The following is a 19,954-nucleotide window of genomic DNA, read 5'->3' as shown; positions in this document are numbered from 1 at the left end:
CTATTACTGTCAATCATGCATGTGGATATTGCTGGCATTTTTATATCACAAGATTCACTTACTACTCTATTAAAACATTTTAAATATTACATCTATAAAATTAAAGGCTGGAGCAATCATTGAGAATTTCTAACCACTGTGACAGGTTGATTTCATCCTACATAGTAGAGAGAGTGCATAGGGTTCACTTCTCACATTAGTTTGTTTGGGGTGGTTGGGATAATTGGATATAATGTAGACATATCAATGTCAAGACAGTGTAAAATCACACAGATATACATCTTACCTATTATGTACCTATTTATTTATCATGCAATACTCATGTTTCAACAAATTCTATATCACAGCATCATTCACACAGGACCATTAAACAATGTATAGCCACTGCCTTCAGAATGTTCACAGATCGGATGGAACAAAATAGAAATGGTGTCCGGTCACCACGCCTCTAAACAGTCCAGGAATCATGGGTTCAAGTATATGAAAGCCAGTTACTTTTAATTTCCATATATTAAGTTGGGATGGGCTAGCTCAAAGCCCTGGATCTGGGCCTGAGAAGAATCTGAGCTGGTCAGTCCACCAACTCTCTTGCTTCCATGTCTTCAGTGTTGGCTCATCTGCAACTACTGCACCAGCAGCAGCAGGGCCATCTCTACCCTGCTGACCACCACCACCAGGACCAGCTCTACCCTGCTGGCCACCACCACCAGGACCCAGCTCTACCCTGCTGGCCACCACCACCAGGACCAGCTCTACTGCTGCCCAGGAGAGGTACAGGGCCCACTGTCCAGAGTGTTGTAGCAGGTAAGGAGCATGGCCAGTTCTATCATGCTCATACTACCATCTGTTATGACCCCAGGGCTAGCTCTCTTGCTTGTCATAGAAGGCAAGTGATGAGGGGTAGAAGAGGGCATCTCTCCCACATTCACACCCTCCGGGCCTGGACAACTGTAATCTCATCCTTCCCAGGTTAGTGCTGCAGCAGGTGCAAGGCTTTCCTGTTCTTATGATTGGGGCCAACTCTACTACCTTCCACTGCATAGCAGACAATAGGCAGAGAAGGCTCTCCTTTGGCCAGCTGACCTGCAACCCCCACATCCAGAGTCAGCTTTAATGGTCAGCCTGCTCTCTGGAGTGCTGCAACAGGTAAGGGGTAGGGATAGCTCTCCCACTCTGATGACAGCTTTAATGGCCAGCCTGCTCTCTGGAGTGCTGCAGCAGGTAAGGGGTAGGGATAGCTCTCCCACTCTGATGACCTCAGGGTTAGCTCTCCTGCCTGCCATTGGTGGTAAGAGATGAAGGGATGTAGGGAGGTGGATCCCTATCTCACTTATGTCACTTCAAGGCAGACAAGTTGAGGGGCTAGTTGTCCCATGTTCTCACCTTTGGAGCCAGCTCACCAGCTCCCTGTCAACTTGGTCAACTCTACTGTGCTGCCCAGGCAAAGTGCAGGGTCCACTCTCCTAAGTGCTGCAGCAAGTGAGGTGCCAGGCCCGCTCTCATGACCCCAGGGCCAGATGTGCTACCTGCCATAAGTGGTGAGGGGAGAGGGAGAAGGAAGGTACCTCTTTCACCCATGCCACAACACAGAAGATGAATGGTAGGGCTTGCTTGCCTGTGATTGTACCCTTGGGGACAAGTTCACCGTCAACTCCTACAGTATGTGGGTTGCTCTCCTGAGTACTGCAGCTGTCGAGGGGCAGGGTCAGCTCCTGCTCTCATGTCTCCAGGGCTGGCTCTTCCATGATGCCTAGGTGAGGGATATTTCTGCATAGCATTCAGGCATCAACACGTCCCCAGATGGCAGCCCAGACCAGGGACATCTACCTGGCTTTTGGTGGTAACAGAACCCTGTTGTTTCATGGTCATGAGTTCACTAGATGTGGGCCATGCTTGCAGCACCCCATCATGGTCCCAGAAGACATCACTCACACTAGGCTGCTCCTCATTACCCTAAGTCTCCCGTTCTGTCTCTCTTCATTGTGCATACATCTTTCTGTTTCTCTTTCTCTTCCATTTCTCCACCACTTACTAGGTCCTCTTCGATGTACCTTGGATCTTGGAGTGTCTGGGTCATCTCAGCAGTGGTCTCAGGAGTGCTATGCCCAATTCGTGCATTATGGGCATTGTCTGTCTGTCAAGGCTTGCACGTCTCCTGGCTGGTGGTCATCTCAGGCTTGCTTTGTTCAGGGAAAGTTAGGCTACTAATTAAGATGTTCATAGATCAGGACACTGAGTATAGACATAGCCTCTCCTTTGTCACCACTGATGAACATGTGATAGAACAACCACACCTGCAATGCCTCTAGGGACAGGTTAACCACTGTTGTTGTTGTGGTGGTGGTGGTTGTTTTTAAAATCACAGTGACCATGTGAAGACAAAAACATGAAATAGTTGTTATATAGGAAAAGGCATTCTCAGAAAGTTTAATTGACATATATTTTTGTTGATTGGGGATTTCTGCCTACCGTTAAATTTAATTTATTACATCTTCCCCAAAAGCCCGGGCACTTCTTAGTTTTCTTAGAAGCAGTCTGTTCCATCACAGTAACATGTATTTTCCCAAGGGGTGACATGGTTATATTTATACAAAACAGAAAGAATTTTTATTAACCTAGTAATTTTTACTTGGTGTTGACAATTGAGGGAATTCCACCTTGCCCTACATGAATTTTGATTACCATTGAATTTAAGTATGCCACTATTGCCCCCATGATCAGAAAAGATACAACAGAATATTTCTTCCTGAGGGACCTGGGATGCTTTCTATTCTGACTGTCTTTTGTTTTGTAGCTATCTTACTTATAGCACATTTATTCTATGCTTCTAGTCAACCCTTCATCTCCCATCATCTCCCATCATCTCCCATCTATCACTTCTGTAAGCCAGTGTAGCCCAATTTCCCTTCAGGAGTTCTCTCACCTCACCATGAGAATAGAAATCTCAAAACTTGCCTGAAGCGAGCTAGTCTGTCAGGAGCACTCTCCCTCCTAAGCCCACAGACCACAGGTGGGGCCCCACTTTCTCTCCATTGACTGTTCAAGGAGAGACCTGCCAGGAGTGCACAAGACATGGGAGCCACAAGGCTGCCTAGGACACCCAGAGTTGGGGCTGTCCCAAAGCTGTCAGACACAAAACATATCCTAAGAGAGCAGGTCTTCCAGGAGTCCTCTCACTCCTAAAACCACAGGCTCACAGGCCCACAGGAGGGACAAACTCCAGTCAGAGACAGCAAGACCAACTAACATCAGAGATAACTAGATGGCCAGAGGGAGGCAAACTAAGCAACAGAAACCAAAACTACTTAGCATCATCAGAACCCAGTTCTCCCACCACAGGAAGTACAGGCTAGCCCAACACATGGGAAAAGCAAGATTTAGATTTAAAATCATATCTTATGAGGATAATAGAGGACTTTGTGAAGGACATAAATAACTTCCTTAAAGAAACACAGGACAATACAGATAAACAAGTATAAGCCCTTAAAGAGGAAACAAAAATCCCTTAAAGATTTACAGGAAAATACAACCAAACAAGTGAAGGATTGCTTGAACAAAACAATCAAGGATCTAAAAATGGAAACAGAAACAATAAAGAAATCACAAAGGGAAACATCCCTGGATATAGAAAACCTAGGAAAGAGACTAGGAGTCATAGATTCAGGAATCACCAACAGAATACAAGAAAGAGAAGAGAGAATTTCAGGGGCAGAAGATACCTTAGAAAACATTGAAATAACTGTCAAAGAAAATGTAAAATGCAAAAAGCTCCTCACTCAAAACATCCAGGAAATCTAGGACACAATGAGAACATCAAACCTAAGAATAATAGGTATAGAAGACAGAAAAGATTCCCAACTTAAAGAGCTAGTAAATATCTTCAACAAAATTATAGAAGAAAACTTCCATAATATAAAGAAAGAGATGGCCATGAACAAACAAGAAACCTACAAAACTCAAAATAGATTGGACCAGAAAAGAAATTCCTCCTGTCACATAATAGTCAAAACATCAAATACACAAAACAAAGAAAGAATATTAAAAGCAGTAAGGGAAAAATGTCAAGTAACATATGAAGGCAGACCTATCAGAATTACACCTGACTTCTCAGAGATTATGAAAGCTAGAATATCCAGAGCAGATGTCATGCAGACCCTAAGAAAACACAACTGCCAGCCCAGCAAAACTCTCAATTACTATAAATGGAGAAACCAAGATATTTCATGACAAATCCAAATTTGCAAAACATCTTTCCAGAAACCCAGCTCTAGAAAGGATAATAGATGGAAAACTCCAACAAAAGGAGGGAAAATACACCTTAGAAAGAGCAAGAAAGTAATCTTCTTTCAATAAACCCAAAAGAAGTTAGCCAGGCAAACATAACTCCACCTCTAACAACAAAAATAACAGGAAACAGCAATCACTATTCCTTAATATTGCTTAATATCAGTGAACTCAATCCTCTAATAAAAAGACAAAGACTAACACACTGGATACATAAACAGGACCCTGCTGCACTCAGGAAATGAGCGTCAGTGACAAAGGCAGACACTACCTCAGAGTAAAAGGCTGGAAACATTTTTTCCAAGAAAATGGTCTCAAGAAAGAAGCTAGAGATAGGGTTGGGGATTTAGCTCAGTGGTAGAGTGCTTGCCTAGGAAGCGCAAGGCCCTGGGTTCGGTCCCCAGCTCCGGAAAAAAAAAAAAAAAAAAGAACAAGAAAGAAGCTAGAGTATTCTAATATCTAATAAAAATGACTTTCAACCAAAAGTTATCAAAAATGATAAGGTAGGACACTTCATACTCATCAAAGGAAAAATCCACCAAGATCAACTCTCAATTCTGAAATCTATGGTCCAAATGCTAGGACACGACATGTTTAAAATAAACTTTATTAAAGCTCAAAGCATACATTGCACGATACACAATAACAGTAGGAGACTTCAACATACCACTCAACAATGGACAGATCATAGAAACAGAAACTTAACAGAGGCAAGGTGAAAATAGCAGAAGTTATGTACCAAATGGACTTAACAAAAATCTATAGAACATTTCATCCTAAAACAAAAAATTATACCTTATTCTCAGCACCCCCCAGTCTTTTCTCAAAAATTGACCATATAATTGCCCACAAACCAGGCCTTAATAAATACAGAGACATTGAAGTAATCCCATGCATTACTTCATTAAAGAAATAAAGAAAGAAATTAAAGACGTTTTAGAACTTAATGAAATTGAAGGCACAACATACCCAAACTTATGTGATACAAAGAAATCAGTGCTAAGAGGAAAACTCATAACTCTGAGTGCCTGCAAAAAGAAATTGGAACATACACTAACAGCTTGAAGCACACCTCAATGCTCTAGAACAAAAAGAATCAAATTCACCAAAGAGAAGTAGATGGCAGGAAATAATCAAACTCAAACCTGAAATCAACAAAGTAGAAATAAAGACAAAAAAAATCAGCTAAACTAAGATAGATAAACCCTTACCAGGATAACCAGAGAGCAGTGAGACAGTATCCAAATTATCAAAATCAGAAATGAAAAGGGAGACATAGCAACAGAAACTCAGGAAAATAAAAACTTATCAGGTCCTACTACAAAAGCCTATACTCAACAAAACTGGAAAATCTGGAGGAAATGGACAATTTTCTAGACAGATACCAGGCAAGGAAGTTAAATTAGGATCAGATAAACCATGATTCCCCAAAGAAATAGAAGGAGCCTCCCAACCAAAAAAAGCCCAGGACTAGATGGGTTTAGTGCAGAATTCTATCAGACCTTCAGGGAAGACCTAATACCAATACTATTCAAACTATTTTACAAAATTGAAACAGAGGGAACACTACCTATTTTGTTATTTGAGGCCAGAATTATATGTATACCTATACCACACAAATACCATAGAAAGAAATAGAACTTCTGACCAACTCCCCTCATGAATATTGATGCAAAATACTCAATAAAATTCTTGCAAATGAAATCCAAGAACAAATCAAAATGATCATCCATCATGGTCAAGTAGGCTTCATCCCAGGGACGCAAGGATGGTTCAATATATGGAAATCCATCAACATAATTGATTATATAAACAAACTCAAAGAAAAAACACATGATCATCTCATCAGATGTTGAGAAAGCATTTGACAAAATTTAACACCCCTTCATGTTAAAAGTCTTGGAAAGTTCAGGAATTCAATGCCCATACCTAATCATAGCAAAAGCAATATACACCAAATCAACATCAAAGTAAATGGAGAGAAACTTGAAGCAATTCCACTAAAATCAGGGACTACACAAGGGTGCCCACTCTCTCCCTTATTCAATATAGTACTTAAAGACCTAGCCAGAGCAATCAGACAACAAATGGAGGTCAAAGGGATACATATTGGAAAGCAGGAAGTCAAAATATCACTATTTACAGATAATATGGTAGTATGCTTAAGTGACCCAAAAGTTACACCAAAGAACTCCTACAGGTGATAAACAACATCAGCAAAGTGGCTGGGTACAAACTGAACTCAAACTAATCAGTAGCTTTCCTCTACTCAAAGGATAAACAGGCTGAGAAAGAATTTAAGGAAATGACACCCTTCACAATAGCCACAAATATCATAAAATACTTGGATGTGACTCTATCTAAGCAAAGAAAGATCTGTATGGTAAGAACTTCATGTCTCTTAAGAAAGCAATCAAAGAAAATCTCAGATGATGGAAAGATCTCCCATGGTCATGGATTGGCCGGAATAATTTAGTAAAAATGGCCATCTTGTTGAAAGTTATCTATAGATTCAATGCAATCCCCATCAAAATTCCAACTTAATTCTTCATAAAGTTAGAAAGAGCAATTTGCAATTTCATTTGGAAAAGCAAAAAATTCAGGATACTGAAAACTATTCTCAACAATAAAAGAATTTCTGAGGGAATCACCATCCCTTACCTCAAGCTATATTGCAGAGCGATCATGATAAAACTGAATGGTATTGGTACAGACACAGGAAGGTAGATAAATGGAATAGAATTAAAGACCCAGAATTGAACCCATACACCTATGGTCACTTGATCTTTGACAAAGGAGCTAAAACCAGACAGTGGAAAAAAGATAGCATTTTCAACAAAAGGTGCTGGTTCAACTGGAGGTCAGCATGTAGAAGAATGCAAATCAACCCATTCTTTTCATCCTGTGCAAAGCTTAAGTCCAAGTGGATCAAGGACTGCCAAATCAAACCAGATACACTCAAATTAATAGAAGAAAAAGTGGGGAAGAGTCTCTATCACATGGGCACTGGGGAAAATTTCCTGAACTGAACACCAGTGGCTCTAAGATCAAGAATTGAAAAATGGGACTTCATAAAATTGCAAATCTTCTGTAAGGCAAAGGACACTGTCATTAGGACAAACTGGCAACCATTGGGAAAAGATCTTTACTGATCCTACATCTGATAGAGGGCTAATATCCAATATATATAAAGAAGCAAGAAGTTAGACTCCAGAGAGCAAAATAACCCTAATAAAAATGGGGTACAGAGCTAAATAAAGAATTCTCAACTGAGGAATACTGAATGGCTGAGAAGCACCTAAAATAATGTTCAACATCCTTAGTTATCAGGGAAATGCAAATCAAAACAACCCTGAGATTCTACCTCACACCAGTCAGAATGACTAAGATAAAAAACTCAGGTGAAAGCAGATGCTGGTGAGGATGTGGAAAAAGAGGAACACTCCTCCATTGTTGGTGGGATTGCAAACTGGTACAACCACTCTGGAAATCAGTCTGGAGGTTCCTCAGAAAATTGGACATAGTACTACCTGAGGACCCCGCTATACTACCCCTGAGTATATACCCAAAAGATGCTCCAACATTACAAGGATACATACTCTACTATGATCATAGTAGCCTTATTTATAATATCCAAGATCTGGAAAGAATCCAGATGTCCCTGGATGTCCTGTCAGAGAAATCGATACAGAAAATGTGGTACATTTACACAATGGAGTATTGTTCAGCTATTAAAAAAATGACTTCATGAATTTCATAGACAAATGGATAGAATTGGAAATATCATCCTAAGTGAGGTAACCCAATCACAAACACACACACACACACACACACACACACACACACACACACACACACAGACACACACACACACACACGATATGTACTCACTGATAAATGGGTATTAGCCCAAAAGCTCAAATTACCCAAGGTACAATCTACACACCACATGAAGCTCAAGAAGGACAACCAAAGTGTCAATGTTTCACTCCTTCTTAGAAAGGGGAACAAAAATATTCATAGGAGGAGATATGGAGATGCAGTTTGGAGCAGAGACTGAAGGAATTCAGAGACTGCTCCCCTGGGGATCCAGCCCATATACAGCCACTAAACCCAGACAATATGCCTAATGCCAAACGTGCATGCTGACAGGAGCCTGATATAGCTGTTTCCTGAGAGGCTCTGCCATAACATGACACATACAGAGGCAAACTCTCGAAGTCAACCATGGAACTGAGAACAGGGTCCCCACTGTAGGAGTTAGAGAAAGGACTGAAGGAGCTGAAGGGGTTTGCAGTCCCATAAGAACAAGAATACCAACCAACCAGAGCCCCCAGGGACTAAACCACCATCTAAAAAGTACACATGGACAGAACCATGGCTTCAGCTGCATATGTAGCAGAGCATGGCCTTGTTGGGCACTAATTTGAAGAGAAGACCTTAGTCCTGCGAACGCTCTACTTCCCAGTGCAGGGGAATGTTAGGACAGGGAGGCATGTGTGTATTGGTGGGGAACACCCTCATAGATGCAGGGGGAGTGGGAATGGAATAGGGAAAAAGTAAATAAATAAAAAATCCAATAAAATATTAAAATAAGTAAAAATAATATTTAAATATAAGTTATAAAAGACATCTTAAGGCATCCTTACTTGCTGGTTACTATTGCAAGGTATGATTCTGAAATAGCTACTTTTGCTCCAATTTCTTCCTTAAAACCTACTTTACCCATCAATGATGAGAAGGAAGCAATTGCCTGGAAAGTTCATAGGATTTTTATAGTGATTAGGAAAAAGAAACAACCCTTTTAATGGCTTTCAAAATAAGTGTACATGATTAGTCAGTGATCCTTTACTTTCAAAATTGAAAGACGCTCAGGAATCTATTGTCTTACATGCTACTGCCTAAACACAAGAGGGTTAAACCATATAGAAAATTTAAGTGAGAAATATATTTTAAGTTGGATAAATATATATTCTTCTTAATATATATTAAGAAGTTGGACTTCTTTTTTTATGTGTGTATTCATTAAAGAAATGGATAATATAATTTTACATATATTCAAATTTTAACAGTTCAGTCACATTACTTATATTTTGGAAGCCAATTTAAGTCATTTTTCGCCAACATGTGTGTTAAGAACTTCATATTCTGTAATACGGAACACTAATGTGTTATTTTCATATAACTTCATCTGTTCCCTTTCTCCCTACTAGTAAGTACAATTCCACATTCAGGTTGACCCTTTAAATTATCCACATGAGAGAAGAGCATGCAGGTAAACAGCATAGGGACAAAGAGGTGGAGATAATCATTAAACTGCCTCAGTCAATGCACGTCATCTCCATGTCCTAACACATCACTCCCTACCACATAGACATGAGTCATGATTACCTGTCAGTCAGAAATCGATGGAATGGCTCATTCATTACACAAGTAATAAATACCTGATGAGATTTTTATCATTATATATATATATGTGTGTGTATATATATATATATATATATATATATATATATATATATATAGGTCCAATTAAAAATAATAAAAATTTTAAAAAAATACTGGAACATGTTACCGAAGTCAAGGAAGCATGCACACTGGTTTATTCAGTAAAGAATGTAATGAGTGATGTTGATTAGCATCTGACGAAGGTACACTGTGTGAGATCCAGAAAAATGTGGAGCTCAGGAACTTCTATTATCTCAGAGAAGATGGGCCACTCCACCTGAATTTAGAGGTGTTCACCAACCTGTAAGTATTTTTTTTACAGCAGAAAAGCAGAATATATTTTTGCTCCCAGTTACACAATTACAATGGGTAATTATCAGCCAATTACTCGTTCTGCAACTTTTTCTTGAATGACACTCTTAGATTCTTCAGCTGTTAAAAGTCAAACATGTAACCAAAGTAAGTTAACTATGTACCCACAAACTATTCCAGGATTGTAAAACTTCAATGCCCTCCCCCTGTCCCCACCCCACAAAAAATAAAAGGAAAGGAACTATTTCCCCAACACCCCAGAGGCTGCACAACTCTTGTCAAGACATGCAAATCATTTGATTAAAAAAAAACAAAACAAAAAACAAACAACAAAAAACACCCCTGCAAACTTCAAGGCATTTATCCAGCATTCTCGCAGGGCTCAAAATAAAACTAAAAGATCAAGGGCGGAGTAGGGGAAAATGTTGAATCATTCTGGGTTCCCCGTGATTAGTTTATCACTTTAGTCACAGAACAAGGTGCAGATACCAGAAGTAAGTGCATTTGCCTTTCCAGTGGGTCATTTGTTGCCCAAGTAGATGACAGCAGGAACTTTAGAACCATGCTTGTTAAGTCTGTATTCATTAATCACTTGCATTCATACTTAAAAACAAAAACTAACAAAATAATAAAGAAAAAGACTATTCGGTACCAGAGATTAAATAACCATGTGTAGTCTCTTGAAATAAATTTGATTCCTTAAGAAGTCTAATTACTCTCAGTTGCCTTTTTTAAAATAACTATATATATATGTGTATATATATATATTTGTATATATTATCCTGTGATTCTACTTATGGTTCCTCTGCTGCGTTGAAGATCTAGGAGCATGAAAGCCTTGTGTCCCACATGAATGGTGGCTCTAATGCTGCACAAAGGTTACAAATAGGCAGTCTGGTCCTTCATTGATCCGGACTACCCATGGCTTCATTGTAAGTGATTATCCTTTTGGGATCTTGCTTCTGCAAATTCCATATAGATTCCATTTCTTTAGTGTGATATACAATAGCAGCCCTCAGGTCAAAAGAACCCCAGCTATCACTCCTTTCTAGGCCTCTCTGGTATCTCTGTTCTTTGGCGGAGCCTAACAAAGTGTTCATAGGAGAGGCCAGAGGATTGTGATTTTCTATTTCGTAGTCCTTTGAGAGAAACACTAAAGCACCTTGACTACTGGTGTCTGCTTTTTGCAGGTCACCTATATGACTGGGTTCCAAGGATAAGACTCCACTCTTAGTAGTCCCAGGTTTTAGAATGTTACCCAGAACTTGAGGACTAGTCCGTTTTTCCAGCTCATAAGCCTTGGGAAACACAGGATGCTCAGTTCCTGAGGGAATTATTTCAGCACCCTGTGAAACCAAAGTGGCAGGATATTCTCCTTGAAATGTCACTTCCATCACTTTATGATCTGATGACTTTCCAATAACAGCCTCTGGGCCAGCACTGGGTTCATTTATAAACAATAAACCCCACTGATTCTGGAATATATCTCCCAGGTTTTGCTGATCTGTCTGAGAGGGCAGATCTACTTGTGCACTTAACAGCACTGTTTGCATATTTGAAGGGTAGATAAAAAGGCTAGACTTAATTTGTTCAACAGCTGCTGAACTCAGACTCATGTCCTGAAGAACTGAATCAGTCCCAGTAGAGATGGGTGTTAAAGTATTAGCAGCAGTAGTTAGCAGTGGCTGACCCGCAGATGGATACACACTTCCATCAGTTCCTGCTAAAACAGGTCCATTAGAAAAACTGGCAGAAGTAACAGATTTCAGAGCTGACATGGGGACCTGGGATAACCGACTTGAGGATTGGGTCTCAGTTTCCCCAGTAGATGATGATGATGAAGATGAAGATGGTGACACAGAGGAGTTCTGTACAGTTTTGTTGAGGTTTTCCTTAACTTTGCTTGCATAACTTATTTTAGAAACTATTTTTGCACTGCTACTGTCCACTGGAAAAACTGGGGGTGGTTTAAACAAGGTCCATGAGTCCTCTTTGGAGGCAGCAGCTGAGGCATGCTTTCCTTTAGGCCGATCATCAAACTTTTTGCTACTCAGACCAGGTTTAATATCTAAATTTTTACGAATTATGTCACCCATAGCAGGTTTTCCACGACTTGTTCCTCCAGGTCCAGTTTTGTATTCCCAAATAGGCTTCAAACCATCTACTCGAGTTCCCTTTTGTTCACTGTGGTCAGGCGTTAAAGTTTCAAGTCCCTGTTTTAATGCTGGGACACTAGTCTCTTGCATTATTTTGTCCTGCACTAAATTAAGGTTTTCACAACCCTGGGCACTGTTGCGCCCAGCTTTCCTTTTTTTAGGAGTGGTATATCCAGTCTCAGATCCACTCCTATCATTATCTGCTCCTTTGCTCATATAACCATTAGTAATATAGCCTGAATTATTTGTTATAACACCATTTGGAATTGCTATAGTGTCGGTCTTATCTACAGCCTGGGTCTCTCCAGATTTATTTTCATAAGACTTCCCATTCTTTTTGTCCATACTGTTTTTCTGAATAAAATTCTTGGTTTTAATTCCTGCTTTTCCAAAGGTGCTGGTCTTTACAGTCTGCTTCAGGCTCGTGTCTACAACTTGCTGGTTGCCATTGAGGACCCTGGAAATAGGGTTGGTAGCTTCATCAGAACTGAGGTTCTTTTAAAGATATTTCTCTTTCTCCAGCATTACCATTTATTTCACCATAGCCTGTTTTCTTCTTTGGCGTTTCCTGGTGCTGCTGGAGGGTGTGTTTCTGCTCATGTTTCAGCGGCTTGGGCTGGGCCTTGGGGCTGCCCTCGGCTCCATGCTGCAGGTATTGGTGAGGCTGCTGGTGATGGTGGTGGTGGTGGTGGTGGTGGCTGTGGTTGTAGAAATAATCCTGTAAGTATTTTTTTTGATACTTCTTTTTTTCTTCTTCCATTTTTATTAAATTGGGTATTCTTATTTACATTTCAAATGTTATTCCCTTTCCCAGTTTCCTGTCCATAAGCCCCCAGGCCCTCCCCTCCCCTTCTGTATGGGTGTTCCCCTCCCCACCATTACCTCCCTCCAACAATCCCCTACTATACATGGGCCACATGTGGTATTACAGAACAATAGTATCTTTTAAGAATTATTTTTTGCAAAGATTAGTACAGTATATATGAGCCAGACAGCTGGAGTTCACAGCCTAACTTCAGTATAATATGTTGAACTGTATTTTATGAAATTCAATCCCATCCTAAGAGGAGTTGGATAACAGAAAACAAAAACAGCAGCAGCAGCATCAACAGCTTCAACCAACTGTGTGACACACTGTGGAAGGAAATCAGATGGCAGAACCGGAGCAGGCACTGGCTGGTCCCTAGGAGCTGTAGGCAGCCATCAGCTTCACAAGGTTTCTCAAGCTGGCATTTGCTTTAATGCTGTGCAGCAGTTTACTCTGAAACCGAAGCCATCCCTCCTGCAGGGAAGCTTTTTAAACCAGAAGATAGACAATTCAGAAGATCTTGAGGAACTCCTCCAAACTAATGAGCTTCACTAGGCCTCTTCTTCCCAAGAGTAAATAGTAAGGATTACTGATCGTCACTAGAAAACAGTCAAGTTTCAAAGACTCAGGCAATAGACGCTGCAGAGAAGACTAGGAGACCAGATCAGACGTCTGCAAGGAGCAGAGATAAACCAAGCTGTCTGGAAGAGATTTAGAGCAACAGGGTCACATGGAAGGGGCCCTCCCCTCTCTCGTTTGTTGATTTGTCTGCAGACTGCTTAGTGTACTCCAGGCTTTTGTGAGCTATTAACCCATACTGGGGTGGGATTTGTTGGTACGGCTGTCTTTAAGTCATTTCTGTGTCTGTGAATAATCCCTTACCCTTACTCCTGTAATTAATCCCAAATAAAACTGATTGTTTCACCAAAAAACAACCAACCAACCAACCAAACAAACAAACAAACAGACAGACAGACAAACCACAACATAACTTCATGCACTGACACAGCTAGATGAAGTTTAGATTTAGTTGGCTTGCGGCCTCCCTATACAAATGACATGTAATCCACTCTCCCATTTCCTCACTGGGCACGTTTAAATTGGTTTTAATGGCTTGTTGTGCACAACACTACATTTTCCCACAACTCCTGGTGCATATTTATGTATAACCCTATAGTGATTACCTGGATATGAAAGTAACATAAAACATACATATTTGTCTTCATTTACTAGGCAATGTCAAATTTCTCTTCAAAATCTGCCATCTTGCCTTCTTTCAACAAAGTTTCTGTTTGTTTATGTACTTGAGAATAATTGATATTATGAGATCTGGGTTCTCTCTCTCTCTCTCTCTCTCTCTCTCTCTCTCTCTCTCTCTCCAACTGATGCCGAGAAGCCTTGCTTTCTAAGTTGGTTTGTGAAACCAACTTACTTAGGTTGAGTTATTACATCGTAACGAGTGTTGGTGAGTGAGAATAATTGTTTCTATGGATTTATTGGTTCCTGAAGTTCTTTTCTCTCATGGCTTACACATTTCTGCTCATGTCTTTCACATTTTATCTTATGCAGAATCTATAATCAACTCTAACCAAAGCTTACTTTTAAAGCCTTAAGCTGTGTGATTTTATGTTTACAATTTTACATGGTTGGTTTTACTGAATTAAATATTAAGAATCTTACTTTTCTAATTAATTTAGAATAAACCTATTGCTAGTCATATATTGCCTATAGCTAGTCATAAATAAACATATGCTGTATTTATATTATTTTCTCTCTTCCTTTCTACTCAGCCTGTGTTCATTCTGTCGCCCTAAAATTCATGGCCTCTTTTTCTATTACTTATAAACTTACATATGAAAATATATGACCTCTGCTGGGCCCATTTAGCAATGTTCATGTATACTTGTATTTCGGGCTGACCACTTGGGATTAGAGAACCTATCAGGAACTCCTCCCTGGAGAAGACGGATCCTCCCTCACTGTAGCCATTGATTGACTAGAGCTAGTCTTCTGGGGACGGGGCCTAGTGAGTGTGTTTTGTTTTTTTTTTCCTGTTAACTGGTGCTGAAATTTCCACAATAGGGTTGCCAAAATAAGAATCTTACCTTTTCTTGTAAGAATTTTGCAATTTTAATTCTCATAATATGTCTTCAATCTACCTAGAATTTATTTTGCTCAGAAGCAGTTTTCTCATTTTGGTCTGCTCCTGTATAAATAACCAGTTGCCCTTTGACCATTTTCTGAACTCGGTGCTTTGTTTGCTCGTTTATAATGGCGTCTGCTGCAATGCTGACTTTCCATGAGTATGACTCAAGGTTATTTATTGAATTACGTTCGTCTGTTTGCTGCTTTTCATGTCAGTGATATTTGTCTTGTGGTCTGTGCTTCATTACAGCTGATATCTGCTCTTTTGCTACTTTCTTTTTCTTCAGGCTTTCTTTGGGCTTTGTTCATTCCTACACAAGGTATGCACTTTATCTCTTGTGTTCAATAAAAACGCTGTTTGAATTTTAATCAAAACAATAACACTATAAGAACATAGTTAAAAATGCTAAGGGAAGACCCCCGGATCCCGGCCCACAGCAGCTCTCTGCTCCCAGACCCCGTGGGAAAGAGACCTCACCGCCTGGTCAGGTGGGCACTCCTGAGGCTGCAGAGCAGAAGAGACCACCAACACTGTCCACCCCTGCCCACATCCCTGGCCCAAGAGGAAACTGTATAAGGCCTCTGGGCTCCCGTGGGGGAGGGCCCAGGAGCGGCAGGACCCCTGCCTGAGACACCACCGGAACCTGGAGGAAACAGACCGGATAAACAGTTCTCTGCACCCAAATCCCGTGGGAGGGAGAGCTAAACCTTCAGAGAGGCAGACAAGCCTGGGAAACCAGAAGAGACTGCTCTCTGTACATACATCTCGGACACCAGAGGAAAACACCAAAGGCCATCTGGAACCCTGGTGCACTAAAGCTCCCGGACGGGGTGGCACAGGTCTTCCTGGTTGCTGCCGCTGCAGAGAGCCCCTGGGCAGCACCCCGCGAGCGAACTTGAGCCTCAGGACCACAGGTAAGACCAACTTTTCTGCTGCAAGAAAGCTGCCTGGTGAACTCAAGACACAGGCCCACAGGAACAGCTGAAGACCTGTAGAGAGGAAAAACTACATGCCCGAAAGCAGAACACTCTGTCCCCATAACTGACTGAAAGAGAGGAAAACAGGTCTACAGCACTCCTGACACACAGGCTTATAGGACAGTCTAGTCACTGTCAGAAATAGCAGAACAAAGTAACACTAGAGATAATCTGATGGCGAGAGGCAAGCGCAGGAACACAAGCAACAGAAACCAAGACTACATGGCATCATCGGAGCCCAATTCTCCCACCAAAACAAACATGGAATATCCAAACACACCAGAAAAGCAAGATCTAGTTTCAAAATCATATTTGATCATGATGCTGGAGGACTTCAAGAAAGACGTGAAGAACTCCCTTAGGGAAACACAGGAAAACATTAATAAACAAGTAGAAGCCTACAGAGAGGAATTGCAAAAATCCCTGAAAGAATCGCAAAAATCCCTGAAAGAATTCCAGGAAAACACAATCAAACAGTTGAAGGAATTAAAAATGGAAATAGAAGCAATCAAGAAAGAACACATGGAAACAACCCTGGATATAGAAAACCAAAAGAAGAGACAAGGAGCTGTAGATACAAGCTTCACCAACAGAATACAAGAGATGGAAGAGAGAATCTCAGGAGCAGAAGATTCCATAGAAATCATTGACTCAAATGTCAAAGATAAGGTAAAGCAGAAAAAGCTACTGGTCCAAAACATACAGGAAATCCAGGACCCAATGAGAAGATCAAACCTAAGGATAATAGGTATAGAAGAGAGTGAAGACTCCCAGCTCAAAGGACCAGTAAATATCTTCAACAAAATCATAGAAGAAAACTTCCCTAACCTAAAAAAAGAGATACCCATAGACATACAAGAAGCCTACAGAACTCCAAATAGATTGGACCAGAAAAGAAACACCTCCCGTCACATAATTGTCAAAACACCAAACGCACAAAATAAAGAAAGAATATTAAAAGCAGTAAGGGAAAAAGGTCAAGTAACATATGAAGGCAGACCTATCAGAATCACACCAGACTTCTCGCCAGAAACTATGAAGGCCAGAAGATCCTGGACTGATGTCATACAGACCCTAAGAGAACACAAATGCCAGCCCAGGTTACTGTATCCTGCAAAACTCTCAATTAACATAGATGGAGAAACCAAGATATTCCATGACAAAACCAAATTTACACAATATCTTTCTACAAATCCAGCACTACAAAGGATAATAAATGGTAAAGCCCAACATAAGGAGGCAAGCTATACCCTAGAAGAAGCAAGAAACTAATTGTCTTGGCAACAAAACAAAGTGAGTGAAAGCACACAAACATAACCTCACATCCAAATATGAATATAACGGGAAGCAATAATCACTATTCCTTAATATCTCTTAACATCAATGGCCTCAACTCCCCAATAAAAAGACATAGATTAACAAACTGGATACGCAACGAGGACCCTGCATTCTGATGCCTACAGGGAACACACCTCAGAGACAAAGACAGACACTACCTCAGAGTGAAAGGCTGGAAAACAACTTTCCAATCAAATGGTCAGAAGAAGCAAGCTGGAGTAGCCATTCTAATATCAAATAAAATCAATTTTCAACTAAAAGTCATCAAAAAAGATAAGGAAGGACACTTCATATTCATCAAAGGAAAAATCCACCAAGATGAACTCTCAATCCTAAATATCTATGCCCCAAATACAAGGGCACCTTCATACATAAAGGAAACCTTACTAAAGCTCAAAACACACATTGCACCTCACACAATAATAGTGGGAGATTTCAACACCCCACTCTCATCAATGGACAGATCATGGAAACAGAAATTAAACAGTGATGTCGACAGACTAAGAGAAGTCATGAGCCAAATGGACTTAACGGATATTTATAGAACATTCTATCCTAAAGCAAAAGGATATACCTTCTTCTCAGCTCCTCATGGTACTTTCTCCAAAATTGACCATATAATTGGTCAAAAAACGGGCCTCAACAGGTACAGAAAGATAGAAATAATCCCATGCGTGCTATCGGACCACCACAGCCTAAAACTGGTCTTCAATAACAATAAGAGAAGAACGCCCACATGTACATGGAAATTGAACAATGCTCTACTCAATGATAACCTGGTCATGGAAGAAATAAAGAAAGAAATTAAAAACTTTTTAGAATTTAATGAAAATGAAGGTACAACATACCCAAACTTATGGGACACAATGAAAGCTGTGCTAAGAGGAAAACTCATAGCGCTGAGTGCCTGCAGAAAGAAACAGGAAAGAGCATATGTCAGCAGCTTGACAGCACACCTAAAAGTTCTAGAACAAAAAGAAGCAAATACAACCAGGAGGAGTAGAAGGCAGGAAATAATCAAACTCAGAGCTGAAATCAACCAAGTAGAAACAAAAAGGACCATAGAAAGAATCAACAGAACCAAAAGTTGGTTCTTTGAGAAAATCAACAAGATAGATAAACCCTTAGCCAGACTAACGAGAGGACACAGAGAGTGCGTCCAAATTCACAAAATCAGAAATGAAAAGGGAGACATAACTACAGATTCAGAGGAAATTCAAAAAATCATCAGATCTTACTATAAAAACCTATATTCAACAAAACTTGAAAATCTGCAGAAAATGGACAATTTCCTAGACAGATACCAGGTATCGAAGTTAAATCAGGAACAGATAAACCAGTTAAACAACCCCATAACTCCTAAGGAAATAGAAGCAGTCATTAAAGGTCTCCCAACCAAAAAGAGCCCAGGTCCAGACGGGTTTAGTGCACAATTCTATCAAACCTTCATAGAAGACCTCATACCAATATTATCCAAACTATTCCACAAAATTGAAACAGATGGATCACTACCGAATACCTTCTACGAAGCCACAATTACTCTTATACCTAAACCACACAAAGACACAACAAAGAAAGAGAACTTCAGACCAATTTCCCTTATGAATATCGACGCAAAAATACTCAACAAAATTCTGGCAAACCGAATTCAAGAGCACATCAAAACAATCATCCACCATGATCAAGTAGGCTTCATCCCAGGCATGCAGGGATGGTTTAATATACGGAAAACCATCAACGTGATCCATTATATAAACAAACTGAAAGAACAGAACCACATGATCATTTCATTAGATGCTGAGAAAGCATTTGACAAAATTCAACACCCCTTCATGATAAAAGTCCTGGAAAGAATAGGAATTCAAGGCCCATACCTAAACATAGTAAAAGCCATATACAGCAAACCAGTTGCTAACATTAAACTAAATGGAGAGAAACTTGAAGCAATCCCACTAAAATCAGGGACTAGACAAGGCTGCCCACTCTCTCCCTACTTATTCAATATAGTTCTTGAAGTTCTAGCCAGAGCAATCAGACAACAAAAGGAGATCAAGGGGATACAGATCGGAAAAGAGGAAGTCAAAATATCACTATTTGCAGATGATATGATAGTATATTTAAGTGATCCCAAAAGTTCCACCAGAGAACTACTGAAGCTGTTAAACAACTTCAGCAAAGTGGCTGGGTATAAAATTACCTCAAATAAATCAGTTGCCTTCCTCTATACAAAAGAGAAACAAGCCGAGAAAGAAATTAGGGAAACGACACCCTTCATAATAGACCCAAATAATATAAAGTACCTCGGTGTGACTTTAACCAAGCAAGTAAAAGATCTGTACAATAAGAACTTCAAGACACTGAGGAAAGAAATTGAAGAAGACCTCAGAAGATGGAAAGATCTCCCATGCTCATGGATTGGCAGGATTAATATAGTAAAAATGGCCATTTTACCAAAAGCAATCTACAGATTCAATGCAATCCCCAT

The 19,954-nt window shown here is 40.1% G+C and overlaps 2 pseudogenes; both read right to left on the bottom strand.

Moving 5' to 3' along the window:
* Positions 1-2,192: 2,192 nt before the first annotated feature.
* Positions 2,193-2,316, bottom strand: LOC120103310 (small nucleolar RNA SNORA17; annotated as a pseudogene).
* A 7,736-nt stretch (positions 2,317-10,052) lies between these two features.
* Positions 10,053-12,960, bottom strand: Nufip2-ps1 (nuclear FMR1 interacting protein 2, pseudogene 1; annotated as a pseudogene).
* Between the last annotated feature and the right edge of the window lie 6,994 nt (positions 12,961-19,954).

This window comes from Rattus norvegicus, chromosome 5 (genome assembly GCF_036323735.1).
Source record: "Rattus norvegicus strain BN/NHsdMcwi chromosome 5, GRCr8, whole genome shotgun sequence".
In the NCBI taxonomy this organism is placed as follows: Eukaryota; Metazoa; Chordata; class Mammalia; order Rodentia; family Muridae; genus Rattus; species Rattus norvegicus.
The sequence above is the reverse complement of the archived record's forward strand: the minus strand, read 5'-3'. Positions and strand labels throughout refer to the sequence as shown.